Below are 24665 nucleotides of genomic sequence, written 5' to 3'. Positions count from 1 at the left end.
ATTTGAACTAAATGGAAACTAAATGGAAATCGCGACGTGACGCGATCATGAAACTGGACTTACTGAGTCAGTCTCGTTTCCTCTTGTTGGATCTGGACTCGAGAGGAAGACGACCGACGCCTCCGAACCAGTCCTCCACACCCTGCACCCATCTGAGAGCCACGATAGGACCCGACTTGCACCCGTCTCACTGCGCTTTGGACTTACTGCATTGCGCCGGGAGCCTGGACTACACCAGACGGGATACAGGGAGTAGAGAACCGATCCGGAGGAGCCGATTGTCTTCCTCTCGAATACAGATCCACCAGGAGGACGGCAACCGACCTTCCTGTCCAGTTGCACAATTGGCCACTACACTTATCACATGAAGCAATAGTGACCGAAGTGGAGAACAGAGTTGCGAGTCCAATATGGACGTACGAACAAACAAAAGAATTGAACAAATGATTAATAATTATTTGGTAGAGGACAGACACTCGTACACGCATGCCTTAAAATTAACTCAGATACATGCCTTAAAACTAACCAAACCAAAGTAAGATACCCACAAGCAATACCAGCTACGATAACTAAGAGAAACTACACAAGCAAAAATAGGAGAGACGCAAACGCGCGATCGCGAGATCCATACCGACCAAAGGATCGTTGAAGAATGAGCTCTCACTCCTCTAATGCCTGTGTCGGTCGAGGGTCGCGGCTCGCTTGTGCATCTCGAAGTAGAGAAGGGGAAGGGCGAACAACAACCGCGTGACGCTCAATTCGAAGGCTCGTTGAAACCATCGAGAAAATAATTCGTGAAATATTAATATCACAGCAAAATCATATTCCCCATCATTGTTTAAATAATAAGTATTGTTAATAATTAATGTAACTATTGTCAGAAATTAATATCTAATTTGTCCAATCAATAGATATTAAAATATTGACAACTTTCTCACGATTAATGTTTCGAATAAATACTTATTCTGAACCGTAATTGTTATTAATGTTTAATCGAACACTGAATGATACTGTATGTATCATAAATGTTTAATTATGTCACAGTATTCAATTATCTCACAGCATTTTTGATCATATAACGGGACATGAATTTCGGCTGTTCGAAAATAAAATGATTATCAATCGTAAAAGTCGGCAGCCACATGTCAAACGTCCACGTCACACATCTCAGTCATACACACACACACCGTAACGGTCGCCCAAGTTGCGTAGAAAAGAAATTCTACGCAAATTTGACTATACCTAACATGACCCATTCCAAATTTCATACAGCTTTACAGAAATCTTTTAGACTTTTCGCCAATTACTTATGCTTACTTTTATCCATATAAGGAGACAAGTATATATCCAAATTCATTTTTGTCTAAGCCGTTTAATTAATTTTTGTAAATCGACTTCACTTATTAAAACATTACTGCAGTAATATAAATCTGATAATAAATTTCCGTAAACCTACTGTTAACATTTTTAAATAAGTAAATATTATCCAAAATTAATTGAATTAACACGGCCGCTGACGTGAATTCACGTCACTTTAAATTTTATTCCTGGTTTCTATTCCAAATTATGAAAATCTTTTTATTTCATACACTAAATATTTACAACATTGATATTTTATAATATATTTTGTAATTTTTATCTTCGTCCTAACGATAAAAATTGGCGATGTCCAGCTTCGGAGTTTTATCTTCATCAGTACTCGGTATTAGAAACGTAAAATATTTGCCGGTCGCGAATGTGTTAAGAATTTCAATGGAAAACCTTGTGACCAATATTTGCCTTATATTTGAGAGTCGAGTGTTTTTAGTTAATTTTTGTTTCATACTCTGGAAACAATATTTTAGACTTTGATTTTGAAAGTGAGGCAAGTGCAATTATTTTTTAAGTTGCATTAAGAAATACAATCCATACAATTTCTTACTGAATTTGTTTTCATTTTTTTTCATACTTGTTTTGATTTTTTGTTTTACTGTAACTTTTCGAAAAATGAATGAAATACTGAAGTAAAATAAATTGTTCTACTTTTCTACCTACTCGAAATAGGACCATAAAAATTATAAAATAAGTGTATTATTACCAATGAATATTTTGAAAACTATATAAATACAAGGCATTAAATATCCGGCAATAATATAAGATGAACTCGCCCCAATTTTGAATCGTGAATTTCAAAACTTCATACTCGATTGAAAATTCTAACTAAAATATTCATACACTACTACAACACCTTTGCAAATATATCAATTCTCTCTACATATTAATAAGAAAGAAAAAGCTATCTTCATAAGCCTCTTACAATTTTAAATTATATGACGAGGCTATGTACTCCAACTTCGTTCCTTATCTATGAAATAAATAGATTTGTCATTTATTTAGAAAGGATAGGATTTGTATTCAACGGTTACTTTAGATCTATCAGAAAATCAACGATTAGTAGGTAGATAGAAATCAAATAGATCACCGTGCATTGCGAAATGTATTTTCAATCTATGTACATGTATCGCCGATGTATCTTTTGTGCAGGCGCAAAAGCCATACTATCAATAAATGGTGATTCTTTGATGCTTGAAATACGTCGATGCATGGGAACAGAGAAATAGTAACGAATCGCCCGTACTTTTCACAAAGATCCACCATCCATACTTCATATCACTTTACCATTTTCAATGCTAGGCCCGCATTCGTACGTTTCGACGGTTACAAAAGAATGCATTTGTAACTGGGAAGTATTTTATCCCCTGGATTCTCTGCACTGTCTTCTATTCCTCGCCATCGGCAAATGGAATGCAACTTCTATACGTAACCGAAGCAAACTTTTTCTGAAATCAACCTATGGCGACTTATGACGAGCTTTAATCCAGTCAAAGACGAATTATTTAGGAATAAAAGAAGGTTGCAATCGAAATGATTATATTTTTATTATTTTTGAACTGATTTTTGAACTTGTCCTTAAGATTATTACTAGACTACTGATGTTTATGCAAATTCATATTTTCACAGATACAGAAAAAGAATTGAATGAAAGAGTATCTTATCTTATAAATGGTACAACATGTATATTAGTGGTTATACAGGGTGTTCAGGCTATTACTAGGCAGCATTTTTCTCGTAAATGGTACATATGACAAAAAAATGAAAAAGGAAAAATTTATACTGTTTTTTGTGTGCAATGTAACCAAGTATATAGATCTTTCGTATTTGTACTATTTCCTGAGAAATAAAGGTGACCTTCAGTTTTTTAAATGGAGTGGTATACTTTTTGTACAGAAGTATGATAGAGTATCAAATTCTAAATAAAAAAGTATTGACCTTTATTAGCCCTAAACCTAATAGGTAACGAGTAATTTCACTTTATTACTTGAAAATGTTCTTAACGTAATATCAAGATGGAGATTCAAACAAGTGTACTACGAATTCTTCGTAAAGAAAACCATCATCCCTGTCACCTAGCACTTCATTAGGAGCTCCATGCCTGTACACATCGCTGTCCTGCGGAAATCTGTGACAAGGTTGAATCTCCATCTTGATATTACGTTAAGAAAATTTTCAAGTAATAAAGTGAAATTACTCGTTACCTTTTTATTTAGAATTCGATACTCTACCATATTTTTGTACAAAAGAATATACCATTACGTTTAAAAAACTGAAGATCACCTTCATTTCTCAGAAAAGAGTATAAGTACGAAAGATTTATCTACCTGGTTACATTGCACACAAAAAACAGTATAAATTTTTACTCTTTCATTTTTTTGTCATATGTACCATTTACGAGAAAAACGCTAGCTAGTAATAGCCTGAAAACCCTGTATGTTATATATTTTTGAGTGTACGTTCTTATAGATTTCCCCATATTTTTATTTGCCATAAATGCATAAATATCCGTTGTCTAATTATTACTGTAGGTAGTAATTAGTCAATATCGTCCAATAAATTTCATACAGTCAATATTATAAATTTGAGAGGAAGAAATAGATGCAATAAAAAAGAAGTAAAATAATTATTGGACTAAGCCTGTGATTTCTAGGCGAACAGACTTTGATATTGTTCGAATTGATTTTAAACTTTTAAAAGAGACTGGATTATAGAGAAATTTTCCACACTTAATTGTGCTGATTCTTACAAATGTAAAAGGTAGAAACAAATGCAATAAATACAAGAATAGTAATAATTGGACTGATACTATGATTCTTAGATGAACTGAGGTTGATACTGTTTGAATTGGTTCTAAACTTTTAAAATATACTCTGTTATAGGCAAATTCTCCTAATCCAAGTTTGATTATTACTTTATTTATCCAGGCTCTCTTTGAGCCACTTCAGAAGTTTGCCACCCCATTTGCCTCTCTCCGTTAAAGGCATGCAGAAGCAACTTAATTTCTCGATACGCTCAACGAACCTAATCGGCGTCTTGTCTAGCACTTACACAACCACACCAGATAACAAAGGACCGCGTCAAAATTTTTCGCGCGATCGACTCGCGCCACATAAATATGTCTGGCGCATTTACATTTTTATCGAATCCCGGGTGCATACAAAAGCAAAGCTTTCGTAAAACGCACGAACTTCATCGAAACGATAATGGTGAAAGATGTATACAGCTGTACGAGTAAACGGGCTTGAAATTGAGACAAAGTGGCTTCGTTTTGTAAAATATCCACTATGTTTAAACCTGGACTTGTTAGATTAATAGCTGTCTAAAATCTATAGAATGTTAAATTGAATGGTACACTGGATAATTCGAATTTCTTTTTTATTATTATATGTTATAATTGTTTGCCATGTATGGTTAATTATTTTCTAGGAAATGACACGACTATCCATGTAAAAGTACGTTAATTTCTATCGAACGAGACTTCAGAATTATCTTATCAACTTGGCTATCGTGCCTGACCACCGCCCATTACTTCTACTTGCATTATGATTGTAAACATCGATAGTAGCACGGTGTTATCTATTTCCGGTTAATTTTACTTTCTAACTAGACAGAACAAATGATACGGTACTAGCAACTAGAACTCGTAGCGCCGTGTAACTGTCAATCTTTTTAAACTTCAGTACAAGTGGAAACATCAAGTAATTGTCAGACACGCTAACCAAGGCTTGTTTTACTTGGAAATATCCAAACGTTGTTTACTGAGAAACAAAACCTGGTATAAAAATATTTAATTTCAGTGTTCGTTTGACTTGATTTTATGCGAAAAAACATCCCCTTTCAACTATGAACTTTGACCAAAGAGAAAAATAGTTAAGAATAGTTGAGTGTTTAGTTTTTCAAATTATAACTTTATCGAGCTCTATGCAAATCATTCGTTTACTCATTGATAATTACTTCTTATGTAGAATTCTTATCCTTATGTAATTATATAATTATATTCTCATATCACTTTGTTCAAAATCCACGAGCCAGGATTTGAATGATTCATGTTATTCAATGTTTTAAATAAAATTGAAGAGGAACATCAGAGTGTTCATTTTTGACATTCATTTAATTCTTGCTTTATATTAATTTGCATTTGCTTAGATACCTTTGTTTATAATTTTCCAATTAAGGTACGAAGGAAAATAGTTAAGTTTCTAGAAATTCATCTATATTCTAGAAATTCTAGAAATTCATCTTTAATTTAATAGTAAACTGCATCGTTGTTTTTTTTAAGTATTAATTATACCTAATCTGATAAGTATCTGATGAGAATATGAATAGAAGTAATAATACTAAGAATGTTCGTATGGAGATTTATTCGAAATTGATTTTTAATTTACTAGGAAACTGCATCACTGTCTTCTTTAGGTATCACTGACGCTTGATTTTTAAATAATAAGAACATGAATAAAATTAATAATAAGTAATTGTAGATACTAAAAATTATTATCTGAAATCACATGGACTAATTAATCCGATTTTCTTGTAATTCCGTGTGCCATCGATTCAGTCTGCCAAAATGTAAACAACATACCTTTCGATTACAAAAATAAGAACATTTATAAGCTCTAAAAAAATGATAATTCTTCCATTAATTTCTGCAAACTTTGATTAATAAAACAGAGACTAATATAAAATTGAATAGTAATTGAAGAGTATGTCCTCCGATTGGTCTCACCATTTGACCTGATTATATTAAACTTTGAGTAATTATGGCACAATCTTGCGATAGTTAGTAACAGAAAATGTCTCGAGCCAAATAAAAATAGAAAATGGTGCCAAAATTATAAAGAAAAAGTTCGAAAATTATTATCATCAGAATACAGAATGAATCAAAATTCCTAGCAGAGATATCGAATTTCCAGCCACACGTGCGGTTTCTATACTACGCTCACGTAGGGAACTGCTAACAGGCCAATACCTAGATTTGAAAGGGGCAATCCGTTCCCAGCAATGATGAAATAATGACCCCCCGACCAAGAGCGAAAATTTTTACGTGCCCAGCCATTCGTGTTCCCGCCACTTTTGAAACCCTCAGACTGAGCGGACTAATTTTTTCCCTCCAAAAAATGTCCACTCTGCGGTTCGTCGCGACCCAACGAGACCAGGTACGACGAAGAAGGAAGAAGGAACGATCATCATCTTTTTTTGTTCCGTGAAACTTCGAAAGTGATTAATCTTCCTGTGAAAGTTCAACGGGGAACTCCGTTTATCAATTGCACGGGGGTAATTTTTAGAACACCTCTCTGGAAATTTTTAATACGCAAACGTCGTCGTAAGAATCGTTACATTTTGCAACGAATCCAGTCGTTGATAAAATTATTAGAGGTACTGGGACAGATTAAAGATTCCTTTTGGTTCAAGAAAGTAAGGTGGTACTGCTCAAAATGTATATTATTTGAGTAAAAAGTAAAAGTGAATAGAAAATGAATACATGTATATTTTAAGTAAAGAATAATATACACACACACTTTTTGGAGTTTCATTTACTACGTATTGTTTAAAAACATTTACATATAACAAATACAAACAAATATGTAACATAACATATGTCAATGTAATTTAATATATTAGGTCGTCCCATAAGTTCGTTCTGTAGGATGAGGCAATATTTAATGAAAAAAACTACAGAAATTTTATAGTGACTGTATAATGACTACATCAGAATGGTGGAAAAATATTGTAAAACAAGAAAAATTACCTTTTCTTAGAACGCTAAAGGGTATCTTTCATATACTAATTTGAGTAACAGAAAAATATGTGACATGAACTTATGGGACAACCTAATACTATCATACATACAATTTAATTATATGTATATACTATGTATATGTATATAAATATAACTTTTAAATAAAATACACACATGTCATATATATCATTCTATGTATACATATTGTATATATTATTATATTTTAGAGCTGGGTACATTGTGTAGTATCCGCGCCTCCCATATCCAACAATAAGGAGTCAAACGAAAACACGAAACGTAGGGTACGGGATTGTTCGTGTACGTAAAGTGGTCGACTGTGGATCCGAGGATTGTGGGTTCGAATCTCCGTGCCTTATATCTTCGTTTAGACTTGTTCCGGACAGAATGAACCCGATGGAACGAAGAGGGGCGATAATGACTGTGAGTAAAGAACATGGGCGATCCTTCGCGGTCGAGTCTGCATCTGCGTGAATCGTTAGGGCGATTCACGACTGATTTCAACAGACCTCGCATAGGGATTAGGCCCTGAACTAAAGGTCGACCTCAGCGCGGGGAGGCCCAAAAGCCGACCCGTGGCTGCAAGCCAGCAGACGAGACCGTTGGGAGGCGTTTCGGGTACACACAGGGTACAATTGGGATGTTTTGGAATAGAGTGCGAACAATGCGCACAGGCAGTCATTTGGGCGCTTCCTCGATTTCCAGCGGCAAGACAAGACATCGATGAATTTAGTATCGCGATCGCTATTCGGAAATCGTAGAAATAAATCTTTAATGTTTTTTATTCGAGTCGATAGCTGATATTGCTGGCAATATCCATGTAGGGGTGACCGTTTATGAGGTCTTTAGAATTTCGCGTAGTCCCGAGCCTCGGCGGTCGATCATGCCGTGGGCTTGGAAAAACCCATGAGTGGCCTGGGGCTTTCCGCGAGACGCCGAGCGACCACCTACCCTTACTCCGCGATACCGTTAGCGGGGGCGCGGCGACTGGGGTGCGCGAGAGAGCAGGAGCGCCCTGATTGGGCCTTGGTCCCAAAACCAGGGCCAATGAGCGCGCCTCTTGAACTCGACGAGGGTGGCACCTGGGGTGAGGAGTGGTGGTGCGAGGTATCTTTGATTGTCACTCGGCGAAGCGGAATCAGATTTCGATTTGTAGAACTCGAAGACGCACGAGCGATCTGAGAGAACATCAATCGTTGTAGATCTTGCTACTTTATAAATAAATTGGCGTTTTACCTGTTTCAACGGAGAGTTTATACCGTGTCCACTTTACTTCTCGAATAAGACTTCTACAATTGTATACTGAATAATTATTCAATGATATGTGTTACATAAATATTTTTCATCGATTAGTATTCCACGAAAAACCTGTTTTTCTTTGGTACCTGTAATAATTTAATTGACTATACATCAGTCCACACGAAATAGTTCATTCCAGAATTCAAATTCAAATTTAAATTTTCATGCAACAACTAGGGAATAGAAAGATGTATATATTTTCATCCCAACAACTACAAACAGACAATGTCAATGACAAATTCTTTCTTTGGTAATCCTATAAAAATTTATAACTTCCAATACCGTAAATCATACTACCCCCTTCGATTACATTGTTAAATATAGTATATATTACTTTATATGATTACTTTTGAACGAAAATAAATTTGAACAGGAGGGTAGTACGTACGAAATTGATCACAATTTATGATAAATTCGATAATATTCTATTCTAAAGAAAACTGATCAGTAGCGAGTCTTGTCCGACAGCGACGAAGATTGCCTCATTTATGCCCGTGAAATAGCTGCCGATAACACCGACTTTATAAACTTCTTTTATGCATCTTTGATCGAGCGTTCGAAAGCTCAACGCAATCGATCGTTCTTCCATGGCGACTATAAACTCTACATCGTGCTTTCCACCTGACATAAACGTTTTAACGCACAATTTCACTGTCGACTAGCCTAACGCCGAAACGGCTAAATGGACTGTTCAAGAACAAACACAGTGTTTTGGAGTTGAAATGAACGGAAGCTTTAGGGTTAGAGCTTTAGAGATAGAGATGATGGATTTCCACTTAACGCGTTTCTTTCCAAACAATATTTACAAATAATAAATATATACAAATATACAGGGTGCCCGAAAAATGTTGAAGGTCCTTGAAAACCCCGACCAATCAGAGCGGCCGTGTAAGGAAAAAATTGTTTCAAATTACCCCCCGAACCACCCCTTTCGAGGACCTCCAATATTTCTGGAACACCCTGTATATACAGTGATTATGTTCCAGAATATATTTTTAAATATTTTTTATGTAATCCCTAATTATACACAGTCAGTCTTATAAATATGCATACCCTCTGTGTCTATTGAAGAAATTTGTCTGAATTAAATGATAGATTTAATGTTTTCAAATTAATGTTTCGTTACAAATATGTATATGAATAAACTTTATACGTGTATGTGTTTATAATGAAAAATTTATTTGGAAGGTTACGAATTTATGGGACAGAGTGTATACTATAATATACATTTATTATAATATATAAACCTGTATCAAAATCCATCTTAATCGATAACCCTTTATTTGTTTAGGTGTTTCGTCGACTTCATCTGCATTCAACTAATCACTGGACACATCTTATATTCTCATACGTCACCTCATACGCAAAGTCATTCTAGACATCAGTACCTTCATCATCAGTAAGTACCACCGTGCAATTGCATTCTCAACGTCCTGTGTATTCTTTTTTTTCACACCTGTTTCATGATTTATATTAAGGCAAACATGTGATAGTTCTGTGGATGATATTAATTATGCATGATGAATTGTATCGGAGTTATGGAGGACACTCCTGTTTCTAAACGACGAAAACTAATCGAAGCAATTCTGTTTAAATCTGGGCGCAATTTGTTACGTTAACACGAAGAAAGAGAGATTAGCTACAAATTAATGATCATGTTAACGTTATCTGATCGGATTAACGATCGGTGCTTTATCAACGGCACTCCGAAGCTGAGGTGGATTATACACTGAATCTATATCGACACGATACATAAATATTAATATTGTGCTGCCGCATTAGCAAGAAAACACAGTATATCTTGTCTTGCATACAGTAATATTTAGGGTGAAGCTGTATCGAAAATTGATAGAACCGTAGAATGTTAACTAAGGGATTTGCAAAAGGGGCAGTATTGAATAATACAGATTTTTTCTATTTTAAATGAAAATACATGTGATTACTACACTGCGGATCTTTATGCAAAATAAAATATTCGCGAACGTCCCTATAAAAATTGAACCTAAATAGGAATTTATTTTATTCTGCAAATATTATAACATGAACTTTACTTTCAATCTTTTTTATATTCTTGCATATTCTTTGCATTTTGTAGTTTCTTGCACATTCAAATTTTCTATAAATGCATAAAGGTCCGCAGTCTAGTGATTACAAACAAACGTGACAGATAATACCTCTTAAGGGTGGAAGGAAGGACGAAGGATATTTCAAAATTTTTATTTTCAGCAAAATGACACTAGTTTTACCGAAAAACTGCTAGTGGTTTTCTTCTCGATAAAGTAGCATATTTTTCTCGAAAAATAATTCAACAGGTGCTGTCATCTTTTAACACAATAATTTGTTTAGTATGTCACAAATAAGATGTTCTTTATTTTTAACATTGAAAAAATCGACTTTTAAAAAATTTTATTTTCTTAAAGTATATATCTTCAAAAATGTATCTGCAAAAGGATATATTGATTAGAGTCCCCATGCGTGTATGCGTATACACGGGTTTCATGTGTACCACATAAAATCATGTAGAAATCCATGTTGAGAATACCCTTGTCCATATTATACGGATACACGTGTATTCTACGGTTATAAATATTCTGAATTATTTTTTACAGTCAATAAATTGCAAAAAAAATATGGATTTATTAATTACATGCGTGTAATTAACACAGGTATTTTCTGATATCCGTGTCTCGTAAAGGTTTAAACCGGATACACGTGACACGTGTACCCGTGTATCGCATTGTACGTGTTTTAGGCGAGAGTTCTAATATTGATATTCGCAAAAGTAACGAAGTTATAGATGTTTGAATGACACCGTTCCAGAATTAATAGATACGTGCTGGAAGTGACAGGTATATTTTTCGCCCTGCCTCGATCTTTATTTAAAAATGAAAATATCCCGTAAGTAGTATATATCAAAAAGAAATAACGCTCCTGTAACAATACCAGAAAATCACGACCAACATTTCTCGATCATCGGTTGGCGAGCGGGGTCGCCGAGCGGGGAACGTTCGCGAACGCGCTCGCGTAGTAACGCGGCTTGTTGATTGACCGCGGTCTGTTAGCAACGATCGGGTATAAGAATCGTTCTCGCGGTAGCGGACGCGGCATTCTTTGCTGCATTCTTAGGAGAGAACGAGGTAATTACCACGGTCGCCTAATGAGTAAGGAGAGTACGAAGCCTAGCTTTCGGACGCCTTTAGCAGCTCAGGAGAGAACGGCTGGAATTACTGCCGATCGCCTGATTAACGGGAGAGTACGGGGACTCTTCCTGGCAGCCCTGGGACGGAGAGAACGGCAGGATCTACCGCCGGTCGCCTTCCAGGGAGAGGACAGTGGAGTCACCCGGACGCCCGAGAATGCTCAGGGAGCGTTTCTGCTTTTCCCCTTTGAGATGGAGAAAACGGTCGGATTTACCACCGGTCGCCTATCGGAGGAAGGAGAGTGGGGATCGTTTTCTGATTATTCGAGAATCAGGAGAGAACGGCTGGAATTACCGCCGGTCGCCTGTAAAAGAGGAGAGTAAGGGAGTTCTTGCCTGGCCGCCCTGGAACGGAGAGAACGGCTGGAATTACCGCCAGTCCCCTCCCAGGGAATGGGCGGTAGAGTCACCCGGACGTCTCGACGCGATATACTTTTCTGTTATTGTAAATTTCAGTTATTATAAAGTTGAGCCGAAGGGCTTGTTTCCAAAACCCTGTAATTCCTATTCCTTTCCCAGGAAACTAATCAGTAAAATTGGTTAATAAATAAACCATTTCCTTTTCCCTTAGAACCTGTTTCCAAATTCATTCCCACAGACCAACATCCCCTACACTTCTGGATATTCGCTATATCTTGGTTGCTTTGAAATATATTTCAACAAACAAATTTGTATATCAAGTTCGATACTTTGACTGTGAAATTACGCTTTGTTTTAAATACATAGATGTTCAAAGAGACATTTGAATCTTAAATTTAAAAATGTTGAATTTTTCGTTCTTTTTCAGGATTTGGTTTTTTAAAGTAAGAAATTTTTATAAAGGGTTTTGCACATATATTTATTCACATTTTAAGAACATACATAATTTTTTCAGTTAAAAATAATTAAAATTAAACAAAGTACAAGTGATTTTGTACAGTCCGTTCTGAAAAAAACGTAGCTGCTACGATTCCAGGCGTTCTGCTTATCTGAAATGATAAAATTACGAAACATCTTCATTAATATTAGTGTCTCTATGGCCTGAATCAGAATAATTGTGAAATATTGGGAATTCAAAAAATGGCAGCACTTCAAAGTTTGAATATCGATTTTCGTATATTCTTCTTGTTTTTTGTATATTAAAAAAAAAAGGTTTAGAATAATCAAATTTAAAAACCCGTGGTTCGGACGATAAAGGCACATGTACTAAAGATTCACTCCAAATTGGAAGTGATTCGGTCAACTAGAACTCGAGATATCATGGCAACCATTTCAAAAAATATGGTTACGAGGAAATCGCATTTAAAGATTTTCATTCTAAACACGTATACTTACGATTACGATTAAAATTAATCCTCGCTTACTTGCTTGTTGAAAATGAATGTTACTTTTGCACATTTTACACATTACCAACGAAAAAATTGTAGTAAACTCTACATAGAAATTTAAAATGGAGTATCCAAATAAACTGGAGATGATAACGTCGTTGTCGACACTGTTCTCTTTAGACATCCCTAACTTCGTTAATTATTCGAATTCAACAAAATCCTTTGGCAGATCAATTTTAAACATCTAAACTTTGAGAAACTGCAAAAAACATCGATTTTTTGAAAGTTCTAGACTAGATTACTTCCTTAAGTGCAGGATAGGAATTTGGGTTTGGCGAGTCCATGGAGGTTTATATAATAATCTCCATTTCGTCAGGAACCTTATTGCTCAAATCCAGCATTGTCGCTACTTGTGCCCCACATAATCGTCACTATAAAATTCTACGAGTGTAGATCTCGTATCGTGTTTTATGGATCTTTATATTTGTCGTTTTCGAGACCCGTGAATTCACTGTCTCGATATTGAATTCGGCGAGTTTAAATTCATTGGCGTCGAGTTCGACAAGTTGAGGTTTACTAATATCGAATTTTCCTTCTCCTGGGATCGTCGACGTCACGTGTTACGGTTCAAGAATAACTATTATCGAATCGCGCGATGGCTGGTAGTATTATTTTACTACTCGACAGTTGCCGATATTGGCTCCCACTGTTTTAGTGCCACGGTAAATGGATTTTTCAACACCATACTGAGATTTTTCAATTGCATGTGTTCACGGAAATATTAGCCAGCGTTTTTCTTCTAAATAAATAGATTCTAGTAAATATATTGTCGAACGAAATAGTCGAATTATTTCTTTTGCTCCTGACTTTACAGGACCTTAACATTAAACAAATAGACAATATTTTATTTAAAAAATTAGTGGTCACCGTTTCTCCAAATATATTGCAAATATAAACAATTGATATACGCCAGTATGTTGGTCGTAGGAGACTACCAAACTTTTTCCTCTATTATTTTTTCTCTAATACGTACTATTAAATTATAATACTTATTATTAAAAATATTATGCTGGTATTTTAATGAACACTCCGTATGCATTGGTGTACGTGAAATATGATAGTTTGAAAATAAGGAGACATGTATGGTATTTTTACCACTTCCTTGGTTAGATTTCTATCTTCCTGGTTTTCTATTTTAAGACGTGACAGTGAATACGATAATACGTGTAATTCTATTAATAAAATTAAGGGTATTAAAAATTAACGTATCTGTACCTCGGGAGCAAACCATATTAAGTCAAAATATTAGAAATTCAATGCATATTTAAAGAATTACGAATTCAACGTGAATTGGGTCAGCTTTAAAAGATTAATCCTGAATAACGGATTTCGATTTCAAATTGTATCTTTAACGAGGTCTATGCAAACTATTTGTTTATTCATTGACAACCACTTCGTATGTAGAATTCTTCTTATTATATAATTATACAATTATATTCTCATGCAATTTTGTTCAAAATCCACAAGCCAAGATTTGAATATGTTATTCAATGTTTTAAATAAAATAAAATTGAACAGGAACATCAAAGTGTGTGAGTTGTATCTATAAAAGTGCGAAGTTCTATAGCTTGATTATAACACCTAATGTACCAGTCTAGCATTTGTTCATGTTTTACATCCATTTAATTCTTGCTTTACATTAATTTGTATTTTCTTAGATACCTTTCTTCATAATTTTCCCCTTAAGAGTGCGAATAATTTATTGGACCCTACTGGCACTCCTATAGCTCGGGTACCTCGGGATTGCTAAATCCGTACTGTAGCTACAATTAAATATAGCTACAGCTTCTGAGGAGTAGCATTGCAATGTATTGAAAGGATGAACATCAATAGAGTCATCATCGCGAATTCATGTCAAATTTCAAATATTTACCTCTTAACATAGCTTCCCTCCAAGGTACAGATATCGACTGTCGATGAAAACCATTTATGCTTCTCAATTAACCCTTTAACTGAAGGGTGTATAAATACGCACGCGAGAAATGGGGTTAGTGAAATTGTTTGTATGTGTTGAATCAATTTTTTGAAATATCAGTATATAGTGTATGATGAGACAAAACTTTTTTATGTTTACAGTTTATTCATACCAAGTTTAGTTTCAGAGTTAAAAATTGGAAACTTACAGGTTCGTCGCAAAAATTGAATTTCAGGAAGGTCTTCTAAGTTTTCAATTTTTATCTCTGAAACTAAACTTGGTATGAATAAACTGTAAACATAAAAAAGTTTCGTTTTGTCATTCTGTATAAGGTGTTTTTTTTTCATTAAGACAACATCAACGGGATCAGATCACTACGAGATCTTAGAAACAAGGGCTTTGAAGTTTGTAATTTTAATTTTTCAATTAAACGTTGTATGAATAAAGTGTAAATATAAAAAAGTTTCGTTTTATCATTCCCGATAAGTTGATATTTTCTTTAAATTCACACCTCTACGATTCTTAAAATTTCTAGTAAAAATCGTCCCGCAGTCAAAGGGTTAATCAAAATTTGGAGAAATAATCGTACAATAATTGCTAACTCAACTATACTTTCAACATTTCCGCTATGAATTCTAGAAACCCAGACCTGCTTCCACTAAATAAATTCATTCTTAAATGCAAAAATAAAGCTGACATTCCGACCGGGTTTAACCGTTGTGAATTGAATTTCTGAACTTAGAAATGCCTGAATTATATAGAAACCATACATAATTTCGATGGAACATGTTTGTCTTTCGAACCATTAGCTTTTCATTCAGCTGTCATGTTCCATTCGCAATTATAAGTATATATTTGTTCCATCTGAATGTAACAGTAATGTAAAGAGTCTTTTCTTCCTATGCTAATTCTGAAGTTTTTGTTGCTCGAGGCATTTAAAATATTTCTATAACAATCTATTTAAAACAATTTTTAATTGACAAAATTATAAGCGTCTGCTCTTTTTGGATTGTATTGTAACCGATTAAAGCGAAAGACTATGGCCTCAAAGTCGCTCGGTTATTTTAGCGCGTTTAGAAGGCGCCAGACGGAATTATTCCCATCATGTTTGATCCAAGATATTGCACAGCAGTACGTATCCATTATTTGAAGCTTCTAGTAGCTATCCATGGTAAATGCACGGTCGGTTTATCGATCAGCCGGTCGACCCATATCCGTGGCATTATTGTTTAACGACTTCTCGTCTTCGCCGAGGTCAAAAAATAGGATCCCTGGTCCGCAGTTAAATTTGTCCCCGTACATTGTGCCCAAGATCAAAAATGTCGGCTCCGACGGTTCGAAAATTCGTCCTGGCAATATTAATTTTACTTTGTTGTCGTGGGTTCGACGGGAAAGGAAAGTCGTGCGCGACGAGGCGAATTAAAATTTTATTTAGCCGTAGGAGGTAGCTTGAGGGCGGGCGTATACCTTTCAATCTCACGTGTACCCGAATCTAGTTCAATTTTCTTTAAAAGTGTCCCACTAGAATTGCACTCGCCGCGAATAAAACAACGCGCGCAATCCGTTGCGTTCGTGATTTGAGAGAAACGTTTAACATCCTCTCTATTGTACCAGTTTTTATTTTACCCTTTAAACGTGAAATTGTTTTTACGGCTGGTATACGTTCGCGAATTGATTAGTATGCAAAGTGAACAACGCGTGGCTGAATTATAATTTCAATGATTTATGCGATTGTTGAATGAGTAATGGCTTCGGTTTTAGCGCGTTCAATCATGTATTTGGGCCTGGATGTTTCCGACAATTCCTGGCGAGACTTCGATGCATCTTTTTATTTGCAAAACGAGTGCAATATATACAATAATCCCTTGCATTGTTAGATAAACTAAATTGTTATGTACTTGAACTGTTGCATGAACAGAATATTGATCTATTAGAGATTTACTTTCTGCTATGACGGTCGAGAAATGAAGTATACTTTAGAAATTTATAAAATAAAGAATTGTTAGATATAAGCGAGGGCAGTGAATATAACAGGTTATAATAATAAACTTTATTGTAAGAAGGACGAAAATAATGATACACACGAGAATCGAAAATAGTGGTTCCACCCTTCCAACCGTTTCGTGAGCTACACGTGCTTGATACTGTAACAAAAACGAATGGGACTGTGACGTGTCTGGTCGGTGTTAGATGGGAGCAATCCTAATGACACACCGAACGACAGATGTCGGCCGTTCTAACAAGAATGATACCACGGACATAGGAATATAGGAAGCGGGCATTGATCGGAAAATTTCAGAGTATATTAGGTATGAGAATGAATATAAAACTCACATACTTATTATAAATACAGTTTAACACAGCAAGTGTTCATACTCATATGTAAAATAGTTGCTTAGTTTTCGAACAGTTTTTAAGGAGAAAGTTATAGATACATTGTAACCATTGTTAGGTTACAAAAAGTAACAAACTATAACGAAAAATTTATTTTCAAACATATAACCATTTTTTCAATTATAGTCCTATTTTAACTTCCCCTTTTTGGAACTGAAAACAGAATTTTTCTATGTTTGGCATTAGGTTTGAATTATATTCAGTCCGTATGTGACAATTTAATTTAAGAAAGTAGTTTTATTAATATTGATATAATTAATTCACTTAATATTGAATTGCAAATGACTTCCTAGCTGAAAGTAATGTACTCAATTTTGTTACTTTGAATATGGATCAGCAATTAAAGATTCTTATTACCAGACTGTCTGACCAATAATAGACTTTTCTACTTAGAAACAAGCCTCACAACATAAAATTAGAAACATGAGTACTATGACTATTACAAATATAATATTTCTTTTTGTATATGTAATCTTGTAATGAACAACCCCGTGTGTGGGCATTTCCATAGCTTTATTATGACTGACTCCTCTCGTCATCCAAACTACTAAACCGGCACACATGGAGATACTGCATATTCATATATAATATTACTAATTATTAAATATATTACTATTAAAATTACAGCTTTAGAAGGTATTTTTAATGTGGTTACCTTCTTCCTCGCATTTTGTAATATTTTATTTACGCTACGTAAATTAATTATATACTGTTTTAGCTCCTATTTTGTATAAAATTTGTTCTAAACACTGCAGAGAAATTTGGAAACGCATGTCTGGTACAAACGAAGATAACTACAAGAATTATCAAGAAGAATCATTAATTATTCATTTTCATTAAAGTACTGTTTACATTATCGTTAGAGTAGCTCCTGTCGATATCGATTCCGATTGGCAATAAATTATTATCGATAAATAAATTTTATAAAGCTCGTACAAAAATATTTGTATACCCTCTCTGAACTGTATTAATAGTAGAAAAAAATGTTAAAATCGATCTTTATTTCATGGACTTCGAAAAAAATCCCTAGAGCATGTTTAATTTTTCAGTCGTCACATTAGAAAGATCCCTCAGGATATAGTTTGTTCTAGTTTTTAGATTCACCCTGTAAACGTGCATTCTACGAACCTTACACGCGATTCTCTCCAGGAAATATGCTTGGTACCACTATATCTAGGTTTACTATGAACATCCATAAATAAGGTCGTTAGAGGTGAACACGATCGAGAAATAATTGTTTCGAGTAATCGAAACGGACAATCTTCAGATCTGAGAATACAGGACATCAATACGCGACATCGATATCAAATATGTATTACTCGATACAAAATATCATGGAAAGAGTACAGAGATCAATTTCGATAAACATGGTATGAAGTATCAAGACATACTACAACTGACACCAATATGATGTCCATTATAATATTTTTCAAAGAGAATAATTAATTTGAATATCTCACCACATTGATTGCATTTGCGGAACAAAAATGTTGGTAGTAGCGACAATTTTGAGGTGTACTAAAAAGATTTTGATCAAATTTTGACATTTTAAATTCGAGCCAACAAAAATATGTATTATCCCTCTACGTATAATTAAAAAATAAAATCCAAAAGCTCCTTCTAGAAAACTCTTTGTTTTACATTTTGTTGGTTATTTTATTAAGAGTACATGTATAACATTATATTTGTTGGTTATTATATTAGGAACATATATATAAATATATATATAGAACATTACACATATTAGTTATTATATTAGCAACATATACGGAACACTTTCTGTGTATGACGTGCAAGAAACCATACTCCGCAAGACGCGCCAAACAAAAGCCTGTCATCTGCTCATTGGCGCTGCAGATACAACCATACAACATTTTCATGATTACTATTAAAATTACAGCTTTAGAAGGCAGATACAACATTTATACCCTCGAATTTCGACACATTTCCATAGCCAATTTTTGGTAATATGATACTTTGCTCAAGGCGCAAGGGAGCATACGCATTCGCTATTCAATTGAGAGATGTGGTCGTTGGAAACTTGCCCAGATTAAATGAAACCGCCATTTGGCGATATTGGGATGTCATGGGACCTTTTCGCAGGAACGTTGCGAAGAAAAAAATTCTGCAATCGCTCGTTCCTGCTTCTAAGATCGTTTGTCGCTGCTTTTCTTTGAGACTTGTGCACTTTCTTCCATCGTTGTTTCAAAACCACTCGACTCGAGTGTGCTTGGGCGATTAAGAGACACGACGAGAAAGACGTTCCAAAGCATGACCCGCAGCTTTTACTTACAGATGTAATCGATATTTCGATTCCAGGACGTTCGTAGATAATTGCGCTCGTTAGAGGCACGAGAAATTTTATCGATTCCATCGTTCTCGTACGTAATCGTCCATTCACGCCGCTTTAATCGCCGGTTCCGTGCTCGCAGATCTTTGATCGACAATTAACCTGGCTCACGAGAGTAGAAAATAAAATATTTTCCATCCTACATTTTGGGAGCGGCTTCAGTGACTCCCTGTTGTATAATTCAAGAAATGTAACGTTCTACAATTGAGGGGTATGCTGCAAAAAGGAGGCAGCTCCATTTTTTTTATGGTTTTGAGGTTAGAACATAATCACGGATTTAAAAAATTCCTTTTTTTCCTGGTGCAATAAGGAGATAGCTCAGGTTACTAGAAAAATTGATGATGTCGATTTGTCGGAGACAGAGCACGAGAAGAATGAATTTTATACTAATTTTACGATTTTTTTTATTCTGCGTTTTTTGTTTGTATTACCAAATGTTTTAAGAATAAAATAAACATGTGTTTAAAAGAAAATTTTATTTTCTCCATTCGAAAAATCCCTTAAAGTTCAGGTGTTCTTTTAGAACAGGGCGCAATAAAAAGGCAGCTCCAACAATTGATCCTCCCCCACCACTCTCAAAAGAAAGGATGGAATCCGAAACTCCATAATTTCATAATTAGATACCTATGCTATGATATGAAAAAGAAAAAGAAGGAAAATTTCAAAAAACTGAATTTTACAACGTTTTTTAATTTCCCAGAAATTTGAAAAAAATGGAATTGCCTCCTTATTGATACACACTCCTCAATTACGTTTAAATGAACGATAATCGCGCGTTATTATCACGAGGTTGATTCACTTGAAGTACATTGGTTTTTTTTATTGATAGCAATTAATTGTAACGTGATCGTTTCGACCATATATCGTGGTCCTTTTCAGATATGATGTTATAATAATATACAGATAATATAATGCCTTGATTTTTATTATATTGAAATTAATATATACATAATTTTATATACATACATACATATTTATATGTATATATTTCATATATTATTTATATGATTATTATTATATATATTTAATGCACATTATAGTTGCATGTTATAATAATATTAAGTGATATTGCGATAATATTCATTGACAGCAGTTAATTATGATGTGATATTATGGATCATCCCTTGTTTCCATTCTCTTCAGAAATAGTGTTATATTAATACACAGTTATATTATTTGTTAATGTTGTATCGATCTGTCATGTATTTAAACAGTTGATATCAATCGATAGTTTAATTAATGTAATGTACATTTTCATCGAGAAGAATCCACTAACACTTACCTTAAAAGTAAGGCAACAGTCCGAACACCGAAGTAAACAGTCTGAAGGCCACATTTGAAGTGTAGTTTAAATACTTTCCTCGCTAGCTGGGTACAAAGAAACTCCTTATACAAGCAATATCAGAAAAACACGAATGTAACGTCACATCATAATACACGTCTTTAATCAAAATTATTTATATAATTTATATAAATATATAATATTATACATAAAATAAATATAACTTATATAAATATATCATAATTTATAAAAATGTAATTTGTATACATTATATGAAAAAATATGCATGTTCCAATTTAAGAAACAATTACTCTAAATGCATATTGCGCAAAATAAAAAAAGAGTTTGAAACTGTAAGCCTTCTCACTAGTATTCAGTCAATTTCTCTGTATCAATTGTTTGTATCCCCTCGTAGGAGAAACCCATAGAGTGTCCCATTTTCTAGAACCCTGCATGTAGCTATAGATCGTGGCATCCCGGAAAGCAAGAACAACACACGCGACTGGAATAACTTTGCACCTCTGGTGCTGAAGCGTATTGCACCCTTAGGAACCACGACGACTCGAATGCGTTATTGGAATTTTTCATTTAGACTCCACGGCTCTAGAGATGAATCATCGACTATCGGAAACGATAAATAGACTATTCTATTACCTTCTTTCTTTCATTGCACACGATTAACACTTTATCACGGTTTTCAGGCAGTTCTTCGATTCGTGGGTTTGTTTATGCATACTCTGAATGTTCCGTCCGACGCGTAGGTACAATAACGGGAAGGCCAACGAAAGTTTGGGACGTACTCGCGAAACAAGGCTACTTTTGAGAGTCGTACTGATATTGCCGCAAACATCAGTTTAGTCACGGTCGTCGATGAGACCTTTAGAATTTCGTTCGTTTTCGTCCTCAATAGCCGTTATTGTCCTAAACTTGAAAAACTCAAGGGTGATGCACATAAGGGGCTCACTCGGGGAAAGTGTCGATTTTCGCTGGGTCCCACGGTACAGATCATGCTGTCACCACCTGTCTCCTTGATAATATATACATATTATGGATAATATCAATACTACTATATTCTATATATATATATACCGAGCCTCCCCAATTAGGAAAAAAACTGATTCTTTGACACTTTAAGCCTCTGCCACCCATATGTAGAGCCTGAGTGCAAGGTGAAGAATAATTGTTTTTGAACACGTATCGATAAAATCTTCGTTTTTAGAGACTATTTAATAAAAATCAACCTCGGTGTACCGATAAATGATATGGAGATTGCAACACGATCGATTTCACAAAGCAAAAAATCAATGTTTTCAGCGCAGAAGAACCGATAAGTTTTGATTTAGGAGGCGGGAATTTTGAACGCTTGTCTGCATTTAAACGTCATTTTCTCCCTAAAATATCACCGCACAATTTTTTTTGACAATACCATTCAAAAGCTGAGACTTCGAGGAAGTTTTTCCCGAGGAATGCCCGCCAAAAAACTATATATTTAAAACCGAATAACGGATAGAGAAAAAGTCAAATTTTTAAAAATTGTCACAATGTAAAGTTTGACCTAATTTTTCACTTATGAAACCTACGTAATAAATTTTGGTTTGGCATCAAAGAGATGGAAAATTTAACGCTCTTTCGAATGATGTACTGATTTTTAAGTTTGCACTGTAATTTAGTGGAGTTATGGCCGTTTAAAGAGTGTCAAGTCGAAAACACCGAAAAAAAATTAAAAGTGAAAATGCTCGAGAATAAGGCGACACAAAGAAAATATCTAAGAGTAATTTTTTATTGGAAATTTGTTGTAGAATTGATATCCTGCGTATGTCCGGACTTATACGTAGACACCCTGTATAATAACATTTTAATAATTCGAGTACCAAGAAAATAAAATGCAATAAAATAAAGTGTAATCGATGAAATATTACAAGTGATTTCAAAGAGGGGCTCCTTCCTGGCCTTTATAGAGAAATCTCTATCGATTCGACGCGGGGGTTCGTAGCCCCGGAGCTAATTATAATTGCGTCGAATGGGAGGATTCTGAGAGGCTGTCACCCGAAGTAATAGCACCGTGAATTTTGTAGGAATCTCTGTTACACGTTTCAGCCTGCAGGGTCGATGCTTTGTCGCGCTATTGTTTGCTGACCACATTACGGGGGAAACGTGGTTCTATTCCAAACAGAACTTTGCGTACCCATTACATTGATGCATGAGGAATTATGTTGTTCTGAGTCCCCAGCTGCGGCATAGACGTGAACGAGTACACATGTAGATATGTATCTTTGCATTGCGTATATAACAGTGTTAAAATTGTGTAGTCAGACAGATTTGGCAAATTAAATTTTTGCGTAATATTTGAGGCGTTCGTAATGAAGGTGTAATTGTATTAATAGTGTTCTTGGTTCCACTTGCACGTGAGGTTCCTTGAGGTGATCCAATTTGTATGACAACTACTGTTTCATTGTTTCCTAATTTCAGCGATGCTTTAGTTAATTGTAAAAATGTCTATAGTCAAAGTATTTTTATCATATATATTTCAAAGTAAATTAATACATTCATCAAATTTATATATTTTAAATATTTCAATCCTTCAATACAATTTTTAATATTTTTCAACTTTTATATTAAATAAAGATCTAATTTTAAATTACTAATTATTAATTTATTTGGTTTAATAACTATTTATTATGAAAATATAACATTAACGTTGAACTTGCAATAAAATTTCTATTGTCAACAATTCTTGTCTACGAATTTTTCGAGCACCCTGTATTACACTATTGAAGTAGGAACACTTTCCGGAAGACTTCTCGGAGCATTTGAGTCGACCAAGTGCGCCAAGTTTGTGCATTTTGCTGCAAAATGGAATCAAGGAAGCAATTTTCAAGTGTGTTACTCCGCGAAAGTCAAGTCGACACCTCTCGTTTCCCTTCGCAAACTACCTAACTTCCTGGTGGGTGTGTCGTGCCAGTCCAGATTTAAAGTTTTCGATCAGACTACGCTCCGAAGTATACGCACACGTGGAAAAGTCTGGACGGCTGATAAATCCACCAGACACGAGCTGGAAGAACAATAAGGTACCTGAATGGTTGGAATTGCTGAACAGACGTCGAGGAAATGAATGGTCCTTGACAAATTGTCTTAAACGATTCATTTAACTCTTAATTCCAGACATTAAATTGACGAGTGCTTCAAAAAGTTTTCTTTGTCTTCGAAGGACTTGCATTTTTTGTGTATTAAATGCATTTGTTTGTAAATCACAAAAATGTGTGTATAAACTGTGAATAATAATTTGCAGAATAATAAATTCGATCAAAAACACGTGTGAATACATAAGTCATAAAAATATAAATTATAAAGTGTGATTTATAAACTATGATTTATAATATAAACAGTGGCTTATGATTTGCGATTTATAAACTGTGACTTCTAAAGAGTGACTTATGAAGTGTGATTTATAAGCAGTGACTAATAATACGTACAAAAGTATTTTCAATCAATAAACAGATCATAATTTCGTAAAAGAGATGGTTGTACGTCTTAAAGTCAGTAAAGTATTCGTTAAAAAGATCGACCAGGATAATTTCTTGTAAATGTAAATTGCTCGTGGGAGCTGTGTATTTTTCCCTTGAATTAATTGTAGAGCGACTATAGTCTAATTCCATTTATCCGTTAAAAGACCTTCAATATGAACTTCAGAACTCAATTGCATTTAACGATGTTACTAGTTTAAATTGGA

General features: G+C 34.6%; 1 protein-coding gene across 3 annotated transcripts in view; it reads left to right on the top strand.

The window, feature by feature from the left end:
• Positions 1-24665, top strand: part of LOC128872057 (slit homolog 3 protein) — a 375401-nt gene that overhangs the window by 55934 nt on the left and 294802 nt on the right. For 2 of the 3 annotated variants that reach the window (XM_054114371.1, XM_054114369.1), the window contains exon 2: positions 9720-9827. The exons of the other annotated variant lie outside the window; for it this stretch is intronic. The gene's annotated coding sequence lies outside the window, so the exon portion shown is untranslated. The remainder of the gene's footprint in view (positions 1-9719; positions 9828-24665) is intronic. 3 annotated transcript variants of the gene reach the window in all.

This window comes from Hylaeus volcanicus, chromosome 2, assembly GCF_026283585.1.
Source record: "Hylaeus volcanicus isolate JK05 chromosome 2, UHH_iyHylVolc1.0_haploid, whole genome shotgun sequence".
Lineage (NCBI taxonomy): Eukaryota > Metazoa > Arthropoda > Insecta > Hymenoptera > Colletidae > Hylaeus > Hylaeus volcanicus.
The sequence above is the reverse complement of the archived record's forward strand: the minus strand, read 5'-3'. Positions and strand labels throughout refer to the sequence as shown.